General features: G+C 35.8%; 1 protein-coding gene across 2 annotated transcripts in view; it reads right to left on the bottom strand.

Moving 5' to 3' along the window:
- ECT2L (epithelial cell transforming 2 like) overlaps positions 1 to 17,988 on the bottom strand; it is a 112,409-nt gene that overhangs the window by 75,613 nt on the left and 18,808 nt on the right. Inside the window, exon 2 of one of the 2 annotated variants that reach the window (XM_074187694.1) lies at positions 13,546 to 13,598. The exons of the other annotated variant lie outside the window; for it this stretch is intronic. The gene's annotated coding sequence lies outside the window, so the exon portion shown is untranslated. The remainder of the gene's footprint in view (positions 1 to 13,545; positions 13,599 to 17,988) is intronic. 2 annotated transcript variants of the gene reach the window in all.

Below are 17,988 nucleotides of genomic sequence, written 5' to 3'. Positions count from 1 at the left end.
GCATTACGAGGAGGCCAATGGAAGATAAGTAAGACTACATCATAAAAAAACCAAACAGAAAATGATGTGAAAACCAAAAAAGACAGATCATCACAAAAGTATTGACAGATAAAACTAGGAGTAAGACAATAAAGAGGCACAAAATGGAACAATAATTTATAATGAAACTACTATATATGGACTCTGCCATCTTGTCATAGGTGGTGCTGGCCATAGAATCAGAAGACATGAGTTCAAATCCAGTTTTAGACTCTTACTAGCTATGAGACTCTGGGTTAATCACTTAATCTCTGTTTGCTTCAGTTTTCTCAATCATAAAATAGGGATAACAAGAGCACCTACTCCTAGAATCATTGTGAGAATCAAATGAGATAATATTTGTAAGGCTTAGTGCCTGGAACTCAATAAATGAATAACAAATATAAATCTTCGGTGACTAGGTGGCATTGACATCCGGATTCACATGATTTGATTGTGGAAGTCTTAACATAACCCAAAGAGGTCCTGCTTTGGGAGGGTAATGCCTCCTGGAATGTCCTCCTGTACATACCTCCTAGAGATGAGTCTGATAGTTGGCTCCTTTCTGAATTTAGGACCATGCTCTCTCTCTCTCTTTTTAAATATTTTATTTATTTTGAGTTTTACATTTTTTCCCCCTATCTTACTTCCCCCCGCCCAGAAGGCAATTTGCCACTCTTTACATTGTTTCCATGGTATATATTGATCCAAATTGAATGTCATGAGAGAGAAATCATATCCTTAAGGAAGAAACATAAAGTATAAAAGATAGCAAGATCAGACAATAAGATATCAGTTTTTTCCCCCCCTAAATTAAAGGTCCTTGGTCTTTGTTCAAACTTCACAGTTCTTTCTCTGGATACAGATGGTATTCTCCATTGAAGACAGCCCCAAATAGTCCCTGATTGTTGCACTGATGGAATGAGTGAGTCCACCAAGGTTGATCATCACCCCCATGTTGCTGTTAGGGTATATAGTGTTTTTCTGGTTCTGTTCATCTCACTCAGCATCAGTTCATGCAAATCCCTCCAGGCTTCCCTGAATTCCCATCCCTCCTGCTTTCTAATAGAATAATAGTGTTCCATGACATATATATATATATATATATATATATATATCACAGTTTGCTAAGCCATTCCCCAATTGAAGGACATTTACTTGATTTCTAATTCTTTGCCACCACAAACAGGGCTGCTGTGAATGTTTTTGTACAAGTGATGTTTTTACCCTTTTTCATCATCTCTTTAGGGTATAGACCCAGTAGTGGTCTTGCTGGATCAAAGGGTATGGACATTTTTGTTGTCCTTTGGGTGTAGTTCCAAATAGCTATCCAGAAGGGTTGGATGAGTTCATAGCTCCACTAACAATATAATAGTGTCGCAGATTTCCCACAACCCTTCCAACAATGATAATTGCCTTTTCTGGTCATATTGGCCATTTTGAGGGGTGTGAGGTGGTACCTCAGAGAAGCTATAATTTGCATTTCTCTGATAAGTAATGACTTAGATCAAGTTTTCATATGACTATGGATGGCTTTGATCTCCTCATCTGTAATGCATATCCTTTTACCATTTTTCAATTGGGGAATGGCTTTTTTAAAAAAAATTGACTCAGTTCTTTGAATATTTTAGAAATGAGTCCTTTGTCAGAAACATTAGTTGTAAAGATTGTTTCCCAGTTTTATTGCATTTCTTTTGATCTTCGTTACAGTGGTTTTGTCTGTGTAAAAGCTTTTTAACTGAATGTAATCAAAATCATCTAGTTTGTTTTTAGTGATGTTCTCTATCTCTTCTTTAGTCATAAACTGCTTCCCTTTCCATAGATCTGACAGATAAAATAGTCCTTGATCTTCTAGTTTGCTTATAGTATTTTTTTTTATGTCTAAATCCTGTATCTATTTGGATCTTATCTTGGTATAGGGTATGAAGTGTTGGTCTAATCTAAGTTTCTTCCATACCAACTTCCAATTTCCCAGTGGTTTTTATCAAAGAGAGAGTTTTTATTCCAATAGCTAGACTCTTCGGGTTTATCAAACAGCAGATTACTATAATCATTTCCTGCTATTGCACCTAGTCTATTCCACTAGTCCACCACTCTTATTTCTTAGCCAATACCAGACAGTTTTGATGACTGATGCTTTATAATATAATTTTAGATCAGATAGGGCTAAGCCCCTCTTCTTTTGCGCTTTTTTTCATTAAGTCCCTGGAAATTCTTGACTTTTTATTTCTCCAGATGAATTTACTTACAACTTTTTCTAACTCATTAAAGTAAGTTTTTGGAATTTTGATTGGTAGGGCACTAAACAGGTAGTTTAGTTTTGGTAGAATTGTCATTTTTATTATATCAGCTCGATCTATCTATGAGGAGTTGATGTTTGCCCAGTTATTTAAATCTGATTTAATTTGTATGAGAAGTATTTTATAATTGTTTTCTAAAAGTTTCTGAGTATGCCTTGGCAAATAGACTCCCAGATATTTATACCATCATGTCATCTGCAAAGAGTGAGAGTTTTGCCTCTTCTTTCCCAATTCTAATTCCTTCAATTTCTTTTTCTTCTCTAATTGCTGATACGATATTGAATAGTAGTGGGGATAATGGGCATCCTTGTTGCACCCCGATCTTATTAGGAATGCCTCTAGCCATTGAATATAATGCTTGTTGATGGTTTCAGATAGATACTGCTAATTATTCTAAGGAACAATCCATTTATTCCTACACTCTCTAGTGTTTTTAGTAGGAATGGGCAAAAGCTTTTTCCACATCTATTGATATGATCATATAATTTCTGATAGGTTTGTTGTTGATATAATTGATTATACTAACAGTTTTACTAATATTGAATCAACCCTGCATTCCTAGGATGAATCCTACTTGGTCAAAATGTATTATCCCAGTGATAACTTGTAACCATTTTGCTAAGATTTTATTTAAGATTTTTGCATCTATATTCATCAGGGAAATAGGTCTATAATTTTCTTTCTCTGTTTTAACTCTTCCTGGTTTAGGTATCAGAACCATATTGGTTTCATAGAAAGAGTTAGGCAGAGTTCCATCTTCCCCTATTTTCCCAAAGAGTCTATATAGAATTGGAACCAATTGTTCCTTAAATGTTTGGTAGAATTCACTTGTGAATCTATCAGGCCCTGGAGATTTTTTCTTAGGGAGTTCAATGACGGCTTGTTGAATTTCTTTTTCTGAGATAAGGTTGTTTAGGTATTAAATCTCCTCTTCATTTAACCTGGGCAACTTATATTTTTGTAAATATTCATCCATTTCACTTAGATTGTCAAATTTATTGGCATAGAGCTGGGCAAAATAATTGCTAATTATTACTTTAGTTTCCTTCTCATTGGTGGCGAGTTCACCTTTGTCATTTATAATACCAGCAATTTGGTTTTCTTCTTTCTTTTTTTTTAAATCAAATTGACCAGAGGTTTATCAATTTTATTGGTTTTTTTCATAAAGCCAACTCTTGGGTTTATTTATTAATTCAATAGATTTTTGCTTTCAATTTTAATAATTTATCCTTTAATTTTTAGAGTTTCTAATTTGGTATTTAATTGGGGATTTTTAATTTGTTTTCTCTAATTTTTTAATTGCATATTTAGCTCATTGATTTCCTCTTTCTCTAATTTATTCATGTAAGCATTTAAAGATATAATATAACCCCCCCACAACTGCTTTGAGTGAATCCCATAGGTTTTGGTATGTTGTTTCATTATTGTCATTATCTATTAAAATAATTAATTCTTTCTATAATTTGCTGTTTGATCCACTCATTCTTTAAAATGAGGTTATTCAGTTTCCAATTAGTTCTGGGTCTATATCTCCCTGGTCCAATATTGCATGTGATTTTTATTGCATTATGATCTGAGAAAGATGTATTCACTATTTCTGCCTTTCTGCAGTTGATCATTAGGTTTTTATGCCCTAGTACATGGTCAGTTTTTGTATAAGTGCCATGTACTATAGGGAAAAAGGTATATCCTTTCTATCCCCATTCAATTTCTTCCATAAGTCAATCATATCTAGTTTTTCTAACAATCTATTTACCTCCTTAACTTCTTTCTAGTTTATTTTGTGATTCAATTTATCTAGATTTGAGAGTGGGAGGTTGAGGTCTCCCACTAGTAGAGTTTTGCTGTCTATGTCTTCCTGTAGTTCTTTCAGCTTCTCCTCTAAGAATTTAGATGGTATCCCATTGGGTACATATATATTCAGTATTGAAATCACTTTATTGTCTATGGTACCTTTTAGGAGGATAGAGTTTCCTTCCTTATCTTTTTTAATGCTATTTTTGCCGCTGCTTTGTCTGAGATAATGATTGCTACCTCTGCTTTTTTCACTTCAGTTGAAGCAAAATATATTTTGCTCTAACCTTTTACCTTTACTCTATATGTATCTCTCTGCTTCAAATGAGTTTCCTGTAAACAGCATATTGTAGGATTCTGTTTTTTAATCCACTCTGTTAAATGATTACTTTTTTTTAGGTTTTTACAAGGGAAATGGGGTTAAGTGGTTTGCCCAAGGCCACACAGCTAGGTAATTATTAAGTGCCTGAGACCGAATTTGAACTCAGGTACTCCTGACTCCAGGGCCGGTGCTTTATCCACTACACCACCTAGACACCCCCAATGATTACATTTTAAGGAAGAGTTCATCCCATTCACATTCAAAGTTATAATTACTAACCCTTTATTTCCCTCCATGCTGTTTGTATTTTCCTCCTTTTAACCCCCCTTCTCTATATTCCCCAGTATTGTTTCTGAATACGACCCCCTTCAGTGTGTTTGCCCTCCTATATTCACCCCTCCCTTTTCTTTCCCCTTCCTTCTGTTAGTTCCTTTTTTCTCCCCTTCCCTGTCTCTGTTCCTTTCCCTTTTCCCCTTTTAATACTTGAAAGGTAAGATATTTTTTAAGTTAACTGAGTATGTGTATAAGTTAACTTTAAGCTAAGTCTGATGAGAGGAAGATTCAGGTGTTTCTCATCACCCTTCTTCCCCTCTATTATCACAGGTCTTTTGTACCTCTTAATGTAATGAGATTTACCCCATTCAATCCTCTCCCTCCTCCCATCTCCTTCCTGTCCTCCTTTTTAAGGAGGAAGTGTTTTTAAATCATTCTATCTGAGTCATAGAAAATTCTAAGTATCCATCATTTCTAGCTAAGTATATTTTCTCTCATGGAGTTACAATTCTTGAGAGTTATTACAGTCTTTCTCCCAAGTGGGGTTATAGCCAGTTTCATCCCATTGGGTAGCAGTCTCATGGATAAGTCATCAGTGTCCATCACTTCTGGCTAGGTATATTCTCTCTGTTAGAGTTACAATTATCAAGAGTTATGAGAATCTTTTTCCCATGCTAGGATATAGCCAACTCCATCCTATTGATATCAGTTTTTTTCTTTACCTCCCCTCTTTTTTAAATCTTTTCATGTGTCTCTTGAACCTCCTGTTTGATGTCCAAATTTTCTATTTAGCTCTGGTCTTTTCATCAGAAATTTTTGGAATTCTTCCATTTTGTTAAATGTCCATCTTTTCCCCTGACAAAAGAAGGCTCAGCTTTGTGGGATAGTGGATTCTTGGCTGTATTTCAAGCTTCCTTGCTCTTCTAAATATCTTGCTCCAAGACCTTCGATCCCTTAATGCTGATGCAGTTCGGTCCTACATAATCCTTACTGCTACTCCTTGGTATCTAAATTGTTTCTTTCTGGCTGCTTCCAGGATTTTCTCTTTTATCTGATAGTTCTGGAATTTGGCCACAACATTCCTTGGTGTTTTCATTTTAGGATTTCTTTCTGGAGGGGACTGATGTATTCTTTCAATAACTACTTTGCCCTCTGATTCCATGATATCAGGGCAATTTTCCATCACTGGATCCTATAATATTAAGTCCAGGCTTTTTTTCTCTTCAGTGTTTTCAGGAAGTCCAATAATTCTCAGGTTGCCCCTCCTCGATCTATTCTCAAGGTCAGTGGTTTTGCTAATGAGGTATTTTACATTTTCTTCTATTTTCTTCTATTTTTTGGTTTTGTTTAACAGGCTCTTTCTGTCTCATGAACTCATTAGTTTACACAGACTTCATTCTTTTTTTTTTAGAGAAGAGTTTTCTTCATTTATCTTTTGCAGCTACTTTTCCAATTGGTCGATTCTATTTTGGGGGGCTGGGTTTGCAAGGCAATGGGGTTAAGTGACTTGCCCAAGGCCACATGGCTAGGTAATTATTAAGTGTCTGAGGCAGGATTTGAACTCAGGTACTCCTGACTCCAGGGCTGGCGCTCTATCCATTACACCACCTAGCCACCCCAGTCAATTCTATTTTTGAAGGATTTTTCCATTTGACCAATTGAGTTTTTGAGAGGATTATTTTCTTTTTGTATTTTCCCATTTGAGGATGTGAGAGAATTATTCTCATTTTGCACTTGTCCAATGATTTGCAAGGTGCTAATCTTCTCTTGGGTTTCTTTTCCCAAATTTTCCAATTGATTTTTAAACTCCTTCCTTATTTCTTCAAGGAAGTCTTTCTGTGCTGGAGACTAGATCATATTCTCCTTGGAGGTTCTAGCTCTCTCTGAATTAGGGTCTTTTCCTTTCAAGAATTTTTCTATGGATCTACCTTTCCACTGACCTTCCTTCATTTTGCTGAGACCTTGAGTTGGGGAGGGGCTGGTTCACAGAGGTTAGCTAAATCAAAGTTAAAAGGCTCTCAGGAATCAGTTTCCAAGATAGCTGACTGAAAGAGATAAAGATTCCAAAAGAATGGAAAAGATTATGGGGATTATGCAACCACAAAAAAGGCATGTGAGAAACATCTGCAGCTACTGATTCACATACTTATTTCTATAAAATCTATATGAGAATTTTTATGCATAAATCAGTAACTTTGATTTAAGAAATTATGAGAAATGGCATGTTTTGTAGAAGATTTTCTATAGCAGACCACACTTCACAGTCACATGATTAAAAAGAGCAAACAATATGCAATTTACTTACATATATATATATGTATATATATATATAGTATATTGATTTCAAAAAAAAATTTCACTGGTAAAAATAAAACTGCAGCTTTAAATGTCTCCTGAAACAAGGTGCCTATTATAAAATTCATATGGAGGAACAAAAGGTCAAGAATATCAAGGGAACTGAGAAAAAATGTAAAAGAAGATGGACTTGTTCTACTAGAACTGTAACTATACTATAAAGTGGCAGTCATCAAAATTGCCTGGTACTGGTTAAGAAATAGAGTAATATATCAGTGGATTAGGGTAGATTCAAAAGAAATGGTAGTCAGTGATTACAGTAATTTACTGTTTGACAAACCCAAAGACATTAGTTTCTGGAATAAAAACTCATTATTTGACAAAAATTATTGGTAAAACTGGAAAACAGCAAGGCAAAAACTAGGCATAGAGTCACATCTCACACCCTAATCCAAAATAAGGTTGAAATGAGTACAAGATTTAGACATAAAGGGTGAATGCCATAAGCCAATTAGAGAACAAAGAATAACATATCTGTCAGATCTATAGAAAAGTGAGAAATTTATGACCAAACAAGAATTAGAGCACATTATAAATTTCAAAATGTATGATTTTGCCTATATTAAATTAAAAAGGTTTTTTGCACTAATAAAACCAATGCTAAAAGCTTAGATGGAAAAGAGAAGCTGGGAAACAATTTTCACAGCTAGAGGTTCTGATAAAAGTCTCATTTCTAAAATATATAGAGAATTGAATCAAATTTATTAGTTTACTAGTCATTCCTCAATAAATTGATAAGGGATACAAACAGGCAGTTTTCAAACAAAGAAATAAAAGCAATATATAATCATAGGAAAAATGCTCCTATATATAAATATATACAAAATAAATATAAGTTAATTTTGAGGAGGAAGGCAGTAGGAACTGAAGGATCAGGAAAACTCAATATATATATATATATATATATATATATATATATATATATATATATATGTATGAAATGCTACTCGAACTGAATTTTTGAAGGTAGATTAGGTTTTCTAGTTTGGAGGACAACATGAAAATAAAAAAGAGTCTCCATCCAGTTTTACTGGACTAGATGAAGTGCTAAGGGAAATGAGATATAGTAAGATTGAAAATTACTTTGGGGGTAGGTTTTAAAAGGTTTTAGGTCAAATAAAAGAGTTCATATTTGATCCAGAGTGAATTGGGAGCCAAGAGGTTTCATAGCATTCCTTTATTTATTTATTTGTTTGTTTGTTTGTTTGTTCGTTCATTCGTTCGTTCGTTCGTTCGTTCATTCATTCATTCATTCATTTATTTATTTATTTTTGGGCAGGGCAATAGGGTCAAGTGATTTGCCCAAGATCACACAACTAGGTAATTTTTAAGTGTCTGAGGTCAGATTTTTAACTCAGGTCCTCCTGACTCCAGGGTCAATATTCTATCCACCACACCACCTAGCTGCCCCATCAAGAAGTTTTATTAAATTGATGCTGAGGCACTTAGCACAGGAACACCTGAGCTTTAGGATATCATTTTGGCTGTATGGAGGAAGGAAGGGAGAGACTTGAGACAGGGAAAACAACCAGAAGGTGTCAGATGGACTAGAATAGTGACTGTCAATAGAGAGAAGGGAACTGATAGGACAGATATTGTGGAGGTCAAAACAAGTAATTAAAAAAGTAAAAGTAATCTTTAGGTAACACACTAGAGATAAGACTTGAGTTCAAATTCAGTTTTGAAACATTACTAATTAGGAGAACCTGGGCAAGTCATTTGCCCTGCCTGTCTCAGTTTCCTCAATTGTAAAACAGTGATGATTAATAGTACTTATTTCCTAGGTATCAAATTATATACTATTTGTAGGGAACTCCCCATAGCAGGTTTATAATAAATACTTATTCCTTACCCCTTTCCTTCCCTAAAACATACAACACTATAAAATTTTCTATCTTATTTTCTGAAGGAACCAAATGTTTAATTATGATAATTCTAAACAAATAAGTTTTTACTTCCCAAAGGGCTGAATTATGATCATTCTAAACAAACAAATTTTACCATCTCTGTAAGCCATGTTTTTGTCCTATAGCTAGGGAGAAACAGACAGAATGTGATTTGGTTTAAAATATGTACCTGAATTATATGCCTTTTATATTTTTCCTAGACTTCATCATATTTCAAGGACACATTAAAACATAATGATTCTTTAGCAATAAAATAAATGTTTTAGCCACACAAAACATGCACACATACAAAAAAAATCAATACATGAACAGCAGAATTCTATAATACAGGTGGCTCATTACATTTTAATTAACACTGCCAAGTAAGAAAAGCATGGGGAGGGGTGGGGAAGACAAAATGTAAAGAGACAAGGAACCAAATGTGCTTTACTCATTTATTGTGACAAGGATAGTTGAGTTTAAATTATTCATGATTATGCTTTGCACTGTGCCACTGAATGTACAATGTGTATTTTGCAAAAATAACAAGGCTTAGCAATATGAGACATGAATCTGGCTCTGTGTTCTTAAATCTCTGATAAGAATTAGAGAAAGACTGCCAAAAACTGTAAAGAAAATTACTAGGTTGGCAGATTAGCAAGGTGAGTCTTAGAAGAGATTGGGGTGGCTTTGACGCAGGTATTTATTTTCCTAGTGGGAGCATGCCTTTGTGTTCCCTCTTTCTGGGTCAGTAGTTTTCAAACATTTAAGGCTGGGCAAGATTCTGCAACTGTTTTCATGCCTTTATCCTTATCCCTAGTATAATGTTCATGGAGTAAACTGATGGAAAGATGATACATATATAAATTTACTATATTCACTAAATTTAATATATTCATATTTTATTTCAAGGAAGTCCTAAAAATGCTTATCCTGAATTTGAAACTGAATTTGAACTCATGTCTTATCTCTAGTGTTACCTAGAGATTACTCTTTTACTTTTTTAATTGTTTTCACCTCCACAATATCTGTCCTATCAGTTCCCTTCTCTCTATTGACAGTCACTATTCTTTGTGGATCCCAAGAGGTCCATGAAACACATATTGAAAGCTATTGCACTAATTCATGAGGAATAGAAAACTGCAAATATTTTTGTCCTGGAGCTATCTGCTTTGCTAGAGTTTTAGGATTAATAAGACAATTCTTTGGGTCTTTTTTTTTTTTGGACAAGTACAGCACCTCAAGTGGGAGAGGCTACTGAGAGTAGATGTCCAAGCTGACATTAATGTGTATGCATTCATTCATTTGCAAGTTTATGAATTCCACATTTTTCTACCATCCTCTCTTCCCTCCCTCCTTCGTATGGTAGTGACCAATCTGGTGAAAGTTGTACATGTACAATTGTGTTTAACTTATCTTCATATTAGTTGTGTTGTGAAAGAGGAACTAAAACTAAAGGGAAAAACATAAGAAAGAAAAACATAAAAGAAATTTTAAAAAGTAAATATAGTATGCTTTACTCTGCATTCAGATTCCATAGTTAAGATTTTTTTTTTGGCTGTTTTTTTTTTTTTTTTTGCAAGGCAATGGGGTTAAATGGCTTGCCCAAGGCCACACAGCTCAAGTTTCTGAGGCCAGATTTGAACTCAGGTACTCCTGACTCCAGGGCCAGTGCTCTATCCACTGCGCCACCTAGCTGCCCCTTGTTTTTTGTTTTCTTTATGGATGTGGATGGCATTTCCCAGATCACATCCCTATTTTCTTCTATTTTCTTCTATTGTAGTGTTCAGGATTTTTAGATTGTTCAGCTATTTCTGGGAATACTATGATCCTTAAATTGTCTCTGCATCCTGTCTTGAAGATTAATTTGTTTGCTTATATAGAGATTTGGGTTCTTTTAATGATATTACTGTTTGCTTCCAGATTGTCTTTCACTTCATATTCACAATCTATATCCTTTCTTTCTCTTCTTGGAGAGACTTGCCATTAGGGACTTAGGTTTTTCTATTCTACTGATTTTTTTCATCTGGCCATAAATCCCTTCAAATTTTCTCTCAAAATTCTGATTTCTCTCTTGAACTATTTCGGAATATCCTGTTGAGCTTCCATCCTTTCCTGGGAATTAATGGAATGCTTCATCAGATATTGATTCAGTTTCCTTTATCTTACAATATTTATTTAGAGATGCTTGCAGTTTTTTTAGATATCTTGTCCCTCATCTTCCCTTGATTAAAAATAGATTTTGGGGGAAGATGGAACTGACTCTATTTTGAATTCATCATTTTACGTGTTTGACTTCTGCATCAATGGCTGGGCCAGAAACAACAGATTATTCCATTCAGTGTCTTCTTTCCTCCACAATTGGTACAAAAAAGACTTAATTGTTTCAAAAGGAAGATTTCAACACCCAAGGAATTATCCCCTCCTTTGTCCTACCAATCCCTGGATCCTGTAACAATATACTTTTTCCTTACTGTGTATACTGCTTTTTTGTATATCCAATTAGTTAAACTATAATGAAAAGCCATTTTCAAAAGCTTGTCTCATGTAACACATAAATATTACTAACTGAATTGTGAAGGACATACATTTTCATGGAATATATCACAATCTGAATGAATAAGCTGCAGTAAAATTTGACTGTGACTCATGCTTGGCTTATTGGCAGTGCCTAGTTAATTTTCACACAACCCCTAATGTTAATATATTCTATGATTTATCTGCTTGTGCTCCAGGTTTTTAAATGATTTTTCCCCTCAGATGTCTGGTGGTTTAAACCTTTTGTTTTTTTCTTAATTTAAGTTCTTACTTTCTGATCCTTTGGAAATAGCTATAGTTGCTCATCTTTTAGCAAATAATTCCTCTTGTGAGGTTTTTTGACAATTAGTAGGGACTGGAGGACAATACCTAATCCTCCATCTTACTGGTCGCATGATGTGGAACTAAGCATATTTAAACCTATATGAGTGAAATAATATGGAAGAACCATAATGGACTTCTTTCCTTGAATAATGACATGTTTTATGTGAATTGCTCATAATGCTGTTTTCTCAACAGTGTGTTTTAAATAGGGAACAGTTTTCTTTATGGATATCAAGTTCTACAGTTTTCTCACTATATCTGATCTACTCAATATATTTGTAGTATATGAATAAGCATGGTGAAAAATTAAGTTAATGAGTCTGAGATACTGAAGAAATGCATACAAATGTTGTCAATGCATGTGGCAGCTTGTTCAATAATTACTGAATCAATTGTTTTTTACAAAATTGGCACATTATTTTCACTCATCAATTATTATAAAATTTACTTATAAGTATTGCTATAAGTTTATTAAGGATAAAAACTATAAATAATTTGTATAAATATATAAACACATAATTGGCAACAGTGCTGTTATGAGTATTCTTGTCTTTTCATAAAATATATGTTATTGCTTCCATTTAGAAAGGTGTGATGAGGTCTGTTTCTGAGAGAAAATGCTTTATTAGTAATTCAGGTGCCAATGTTATTTTTGAACTATAATTTTGACTCTCATCCAGCCTTGCTACTTTCCAATTGTTCAAGAACTTAAGTTTCAATCACCTTCCTTGATATAACTGTTCAGTTGTTCATTAATGATCCATAAGCTCCCTGTTCTTGATTCAACTTGTGCTTTGTTGTGTTGGACTTCCTGAAATGATATAGACAATCAGAAATTTTTCCTATCCTCTTTCTTTGATGATTTTTGCTTGTTTCCAAGTTATTGTATTAAGCAGGGGTGTAAGGTGTGATCAAGGAAGGCTAGTACCTTTGGTGTGAGGGTTGCTGAGCCCTCTTCAGGGCTGCTTTCCACCTTTGGTGCCCACCTGAGCCAACTAACTCTCACCTGTGGCTCCAAGAAGCTATTGCATGCACAGTGGCCACACCCTGGTAAACCATTTTGGCAGGTGGCCTAAATCAGGTTGAGGGTGATCAAGGGAAACTCACTCATCAATGAGTAGTGGGGAGGTGTCTACCCCAAGCATGTGAAGTCTTCCATGGTGGAATGGGCAGAGGAGAACAATTCATTCCAATGGCTATGAATAAGCTAAAGCAGGTGCTGTGGAGTGCTTAGAGCTTGGTTAGTCATTGAAGACGCCAATCCACTACATCTAAAGCCATCAGCAGTTGTCTTGGCTCTGTATTGCTATGATGGATTACGATGACTTTGAAAGAAAGAGCGAGGCATTTGATTTCATGCAGCTTTACCTCACTTAAAACTATTTATGCATGCAACCAACAACCACCATTCCTCAAAGTCCTATGGCAAGAGGCAAGTGATGAAGCAGCAGGTGTAGATACACTGGGAACTACAGTCACAACCTGCACACAGGAGGCCCAGGGCCATTTCTCCACTGAAAGCAGCAATGGGATTTGGCAGCCCCTGGGTGACTGAGCAGTTCTTTTAAGGATTACACTGCTTACTTCCTGATGTGAGGAAAAGGTTAGAAAAGGTACCCTAAAAATTGTCTGCTTACCCAACCCTGGCCTGATTACTGTGGCTGGCAGGGATCTCCCAGTGCGATTGAGACACAAAATAATCTATAAAAATTTTTTCAAAGAAGATTCCACTCACCATTGGTGCATGGAACATGTGTACTCTCATAGACAATACAAGATCCAAAAGACCTGAAAGACAAACAACTCTTATGGTGAGAGAACTCAGCAGGAATGGTATACAAATAGTAGCCCTGAGTGAAACAAGACTGGCAAATGAGGGTTAGCTTACTGAAGTCGGAGCTGTATACACTCATTTCTGGAGTGGTCGCAGTGAAAAGGAAGACCATGAAACTGGGGTAACTTCTGCAATCAAAACTAACCTAGTAAACATTCTTAAATGCCTACCAAAAGGTGCAAATGATAGACTCCTGACAATGAGTTTGTCACTTCCAGGAAAACATCATGCAACCATCATCAGTGCCTATGCTCCCACCATGATGAACACTTGATGAAGTTAAAGAAAAATTTTATGAAGACTTAGAGACCTTTACCAAAAGAGGGAAAGCTTGTAATTCTGGGTGACTTCAATGGTAGATTAGGCTCAGTTTCCCAGACAAGGAAGGGAGTCCTTGGGAGGAATGGAAATGGAACAGCAATAATAATGGTCACCTTCAACTAAAACCTTGTGCATCTCATGATCTTTCTCATCACAAACACTGTCTTCCATTTACCCAAATGCAATAGCATTTCCTGGATGCTCCTTCATAGAAATAGTGGCATCTATTAGATTATGTGATTGTAAGGAGAAAAGATAGACAGGATGTGACAGGGACAAGGCAATGGGTAGTTCAAAATGCTGGACTCATCCTCTCTAGGCTAAATATTTATATTCAACCAAAGTGGTGGCCCTAAGGTAAAATGAATACTGGAAGGATTAATATCAAGAGATCAAAGTGTTGCTCTGAGTGGGAACAGTTTATTAACTTGGATGGAAAACTGAGCCAACACACAGTTGAAAACAATGGAAAAGAAAAGGAGTGGGAAGCTTTCAGATATCTGATGTACAGCACTACATTTGCTTATCTAGGCCAGAGCACTCATAAACACCAAGACTAGTCTGATGAAAGTGATGGGGAAATACGTAAGCTGCTAAATGAAAACCGAGAACTCCATAGAGTTTACCAGCAGGATAGTCCAACTAGTTCTAAGAAGGCAGCATTTAAATCCATCAAAATTAAAGTCTAAATAAAGGTTAGAGAGATTCAGGACTCTTGGCTCAGTAAGAAGGCAGGTGAAATTCAATGATATGTAGATAATAACAAACTAAAATGCTTTTATGATGCCGTGAAGGCTATTTATGGGCCAAAGACATATGGTACATCTCAACTATTCAGTGCTGATGGATCCACATTGATTAATGACAGAGACATGATCCTAAAGAGATGAGTTGAACACTTCCATAGTGTTCTTATCAGACCATCTACAAGCAGTGCAGAAGCCAATGACTGTTTACCTCAAGTTGAAGTCAATCAGGCCCTAGATGAAATTCCAAGTGAAGAAAAGCTTTTTGAATGCCATTAGACTCCTTTCATGTGGCAAAGCAACTGGTGCTGATTCTATTCCAGCTGAGAGCTACAGTGTGGAAGGTCCATTGCTCATCTAAAAACTGACTGAATTTTTCCAGGTAATATGGCATGAAAAGGTTATCCCCCAAGAATTCAAAGATGCCTCCATTGCCCATCTTTATAAAGGTAAAGGGAATAGATTATCCAGTGACAATCACAGTGGTATTTCTCTTTTAGTCATTGCTGGTAAGATTCTTGCCAGAGTCCTTTTCAGTAGGCTGATGCTTCAGAAAGGGTCAAGGAACAGACAGATATTGATCTATCGATATGGCAAATATTTGCTGCCCAACAACTCCAGGAAAAATGCCAGAAACAAAACAGAGATCTGTAACACAAAATTTGTAGATATGACCAAGGTCTTTGATATTGTCAGTCATAAAGTTTATGAAAAATTATGTCAAAATTTGGTTGCCTGGAGAAGTTCATCAGTATTGTACGTCAATCTCATGATGGTGTGCATGCCCAGGTCCTGGATAATGGACAATGCTCTTGAGATTTTCCAGTAACCAATGAAGTGAAACAAGGATGTGTCCTTGCTCCCACACTTTTTATCATGATGTTTTCAACCATGTTATCAAACACCTTCAATGAGAATGAATATGGTCTCAAGGTCAGCTACCTCACTGATGGTAAATTCTTTAACTTGAAAAGGCTACAAGCCAAGACCAAAGTGGAGGGAGTGTTGGTGCATGATCTTCTCTTTGCAGATGATTGTGCTCAATATAGCCTCTGAAGCTGAGATACACAAAGTATGGATCTGCTGCTTGTGCTAATTTTGATCTAACATTAACTCCAAGAAAACACAGGTGGCTCCATTAGACAGAACCACACCACATTCGGTGACATAGAGGACTTACTAGCATTTCTGATGAAAATCCAGAGCTGAAAAGAAAATTTGAGTTTCAAGTATATGACACAAGAGAAACATAGGAAAGTAAACAGGAAAGTACTGTTTACATTCCTACATGGAAAGATGATCCTTATAATTTCTAAGAAGTTTATCATTATTAGGATATTGAGAAAAAGTATATAGACAGAGTGCATAGGTATGAGTTGAATAAAATGGGATGATTTCAAAAAAATGGAGCTAAGGGGGTAAGAAAGGGATGCACTGAAAGAGGGGAAAGAGGGAGAAAGAAAGGGGAAAATATTTTCCATAAAAGAGGTGTAGTAGAGGGGGAGATGGGAGGGTGGGGACAAGTGCCATTTGAATTCCTCAGGAATGCTCAAAGAGGAAATAACATATACCTTCATTTGGGTATAAATATCTATCTTAATAGGAAAGTAGGAGGGGAAAGGAGGGAATGAGAGGAGAGAGAGAGAGAGAGAGAGAGAGAGAGAGAGAGAGAGAGAGAGAGAAAGAGAGAGAGAGAGAGAGAGAGAGAATGACAGAACAGGATGGAGAAAAATAGTAATCATCACAACCATGAATGTGAATGGGCTGAATTCTCCCATAAAATGAAAGAAGACAGTAGAATTGTTTAAAAACTAAAATCCAACAATATATTGTTCACTAGAGACAAACTGGAAACAGAGACACAAAAACCCAGTAAAAATAAAGTGCTGGACCAGAATCTATAATTCAGCTGAGATTTTTTAAAAAAGGGAAAGAGGTAGCAATCATTATTTCACACAGAGTAAGAGAAAAATAAATTAGAAGAGATAATCTAGGAAACTACATTTTATTTAAAGGTACCATAGACACTAAATATCAATACTAAACATATATGCACCAATGGCAGAGCACCCAAATTCTTAAAAGGAATAATTGAGTTATAGGAGGACTATGCTATATTATACCATATTAGTGGGGAATCAACTTCCCCTCTCAGAACTAGATAAATCTAACCATACAATAAATAAGAAAGAAGTTAAGGAGATGGATAGAATTTTTTTAAAAAAGTTTGATAAAATAGACCTGTTGAGAAAATTGAATGGGAAGAGAAAGGAGTTTATCTTTTTTCTCAGTTATTCATTGCAACTTCACAAAAATTGACAATGTATTAGGGCATAAAAATACATCTTGTCTCCAAGGAAAGTGGATTCAGTTCTTCATGAGATATGATCTTCAATCCTTTCATGTTAAGCACTCTCTAGTTATTAATATTCCACTTAAAAATATGGGCCCCATAACTGAATGCAACATTTGAAAGGCAAAACATAATTAAATGACAAATGAGTGGTTCAGATTCACAGAAGTGAATCACGTATTTGAGTTGTCAAGGAAGGAGAATGATGTAGTATCATATAAAGTTCACAGAATTCAGTATCAAAAAATTCACATTCAAGTTCTCTTTGTTGTTTACTGTTCAAACTTGGGAAATTCCAAAAGAGTATAAACTTTCTGTTTGTTTTTTTAGTTTTTTGCAAGGCAAATGGGGTTAAGTGGCTTGCCCAAGGCCACAAAGCTAGGTGATTATTAAGTGTCTGAGGCTGGATTTGAACTCAGGTACTCCTGCCTTCAGGGCCAGTGCTCTATCCACTGTGCCACCTAGCTGCCCCAATAAACTTTTTTAAGACTAGGAATCTTTTCCATTTTTTTAATCTTCTGTGCCTAGGCTGGGGTAAGACATTGATCTTACAATAAAAGGTACCCAGGGCGGCTAGGTGGTGCAGTGGATAGAGTGCCAGCCCTGCAGTCAGGAGTACCTGAGTTCAAATCTGGCCTCAGACACACCTGGTCGTGTGGCCTTGGGCAAGCCACTTAATCCCATTGCCTTGCAAACTAAAAAAAATAAATAAAAGGTACTTTTTTTTAGGTTTTTTGCAAGGCAATGGGGTTAAATGGTTAGCCCAAGGCCACACGGCCAGGTGGTTATTAAGTGTCTGAGGCCAGATTTGAACTCAGGTACTCCTGACTCCTGGGCCAGTGTTCTATCCACTGCACCACCTAGCTGCCCCATAATAAAAGGTACTCTTAGCTCAAAGTTTGAGTCTATCCGTAATCCATTTCC

The sequence above is a fragment of the Macrotis lagotis genome, chromosome 5 (genome assembly GCF_037893015.1).
Source record: "Macrotis lagotis isolate mMagLag1 chromosome 5, bilby.v1.9.chrom.fasta, whole genome shotgun sequence".
NCBI lineage: Eukaryota > Metazoa > Chordata > Mammalia > Peramelemorphia > Peramelidae > Macrotis > Macrotis lagotis.
The sequence above is the reverse complement of the archived record's forward strand: the minus strand, read 5'-3'. Positions and strand labels throughout refer to the sequence as shown.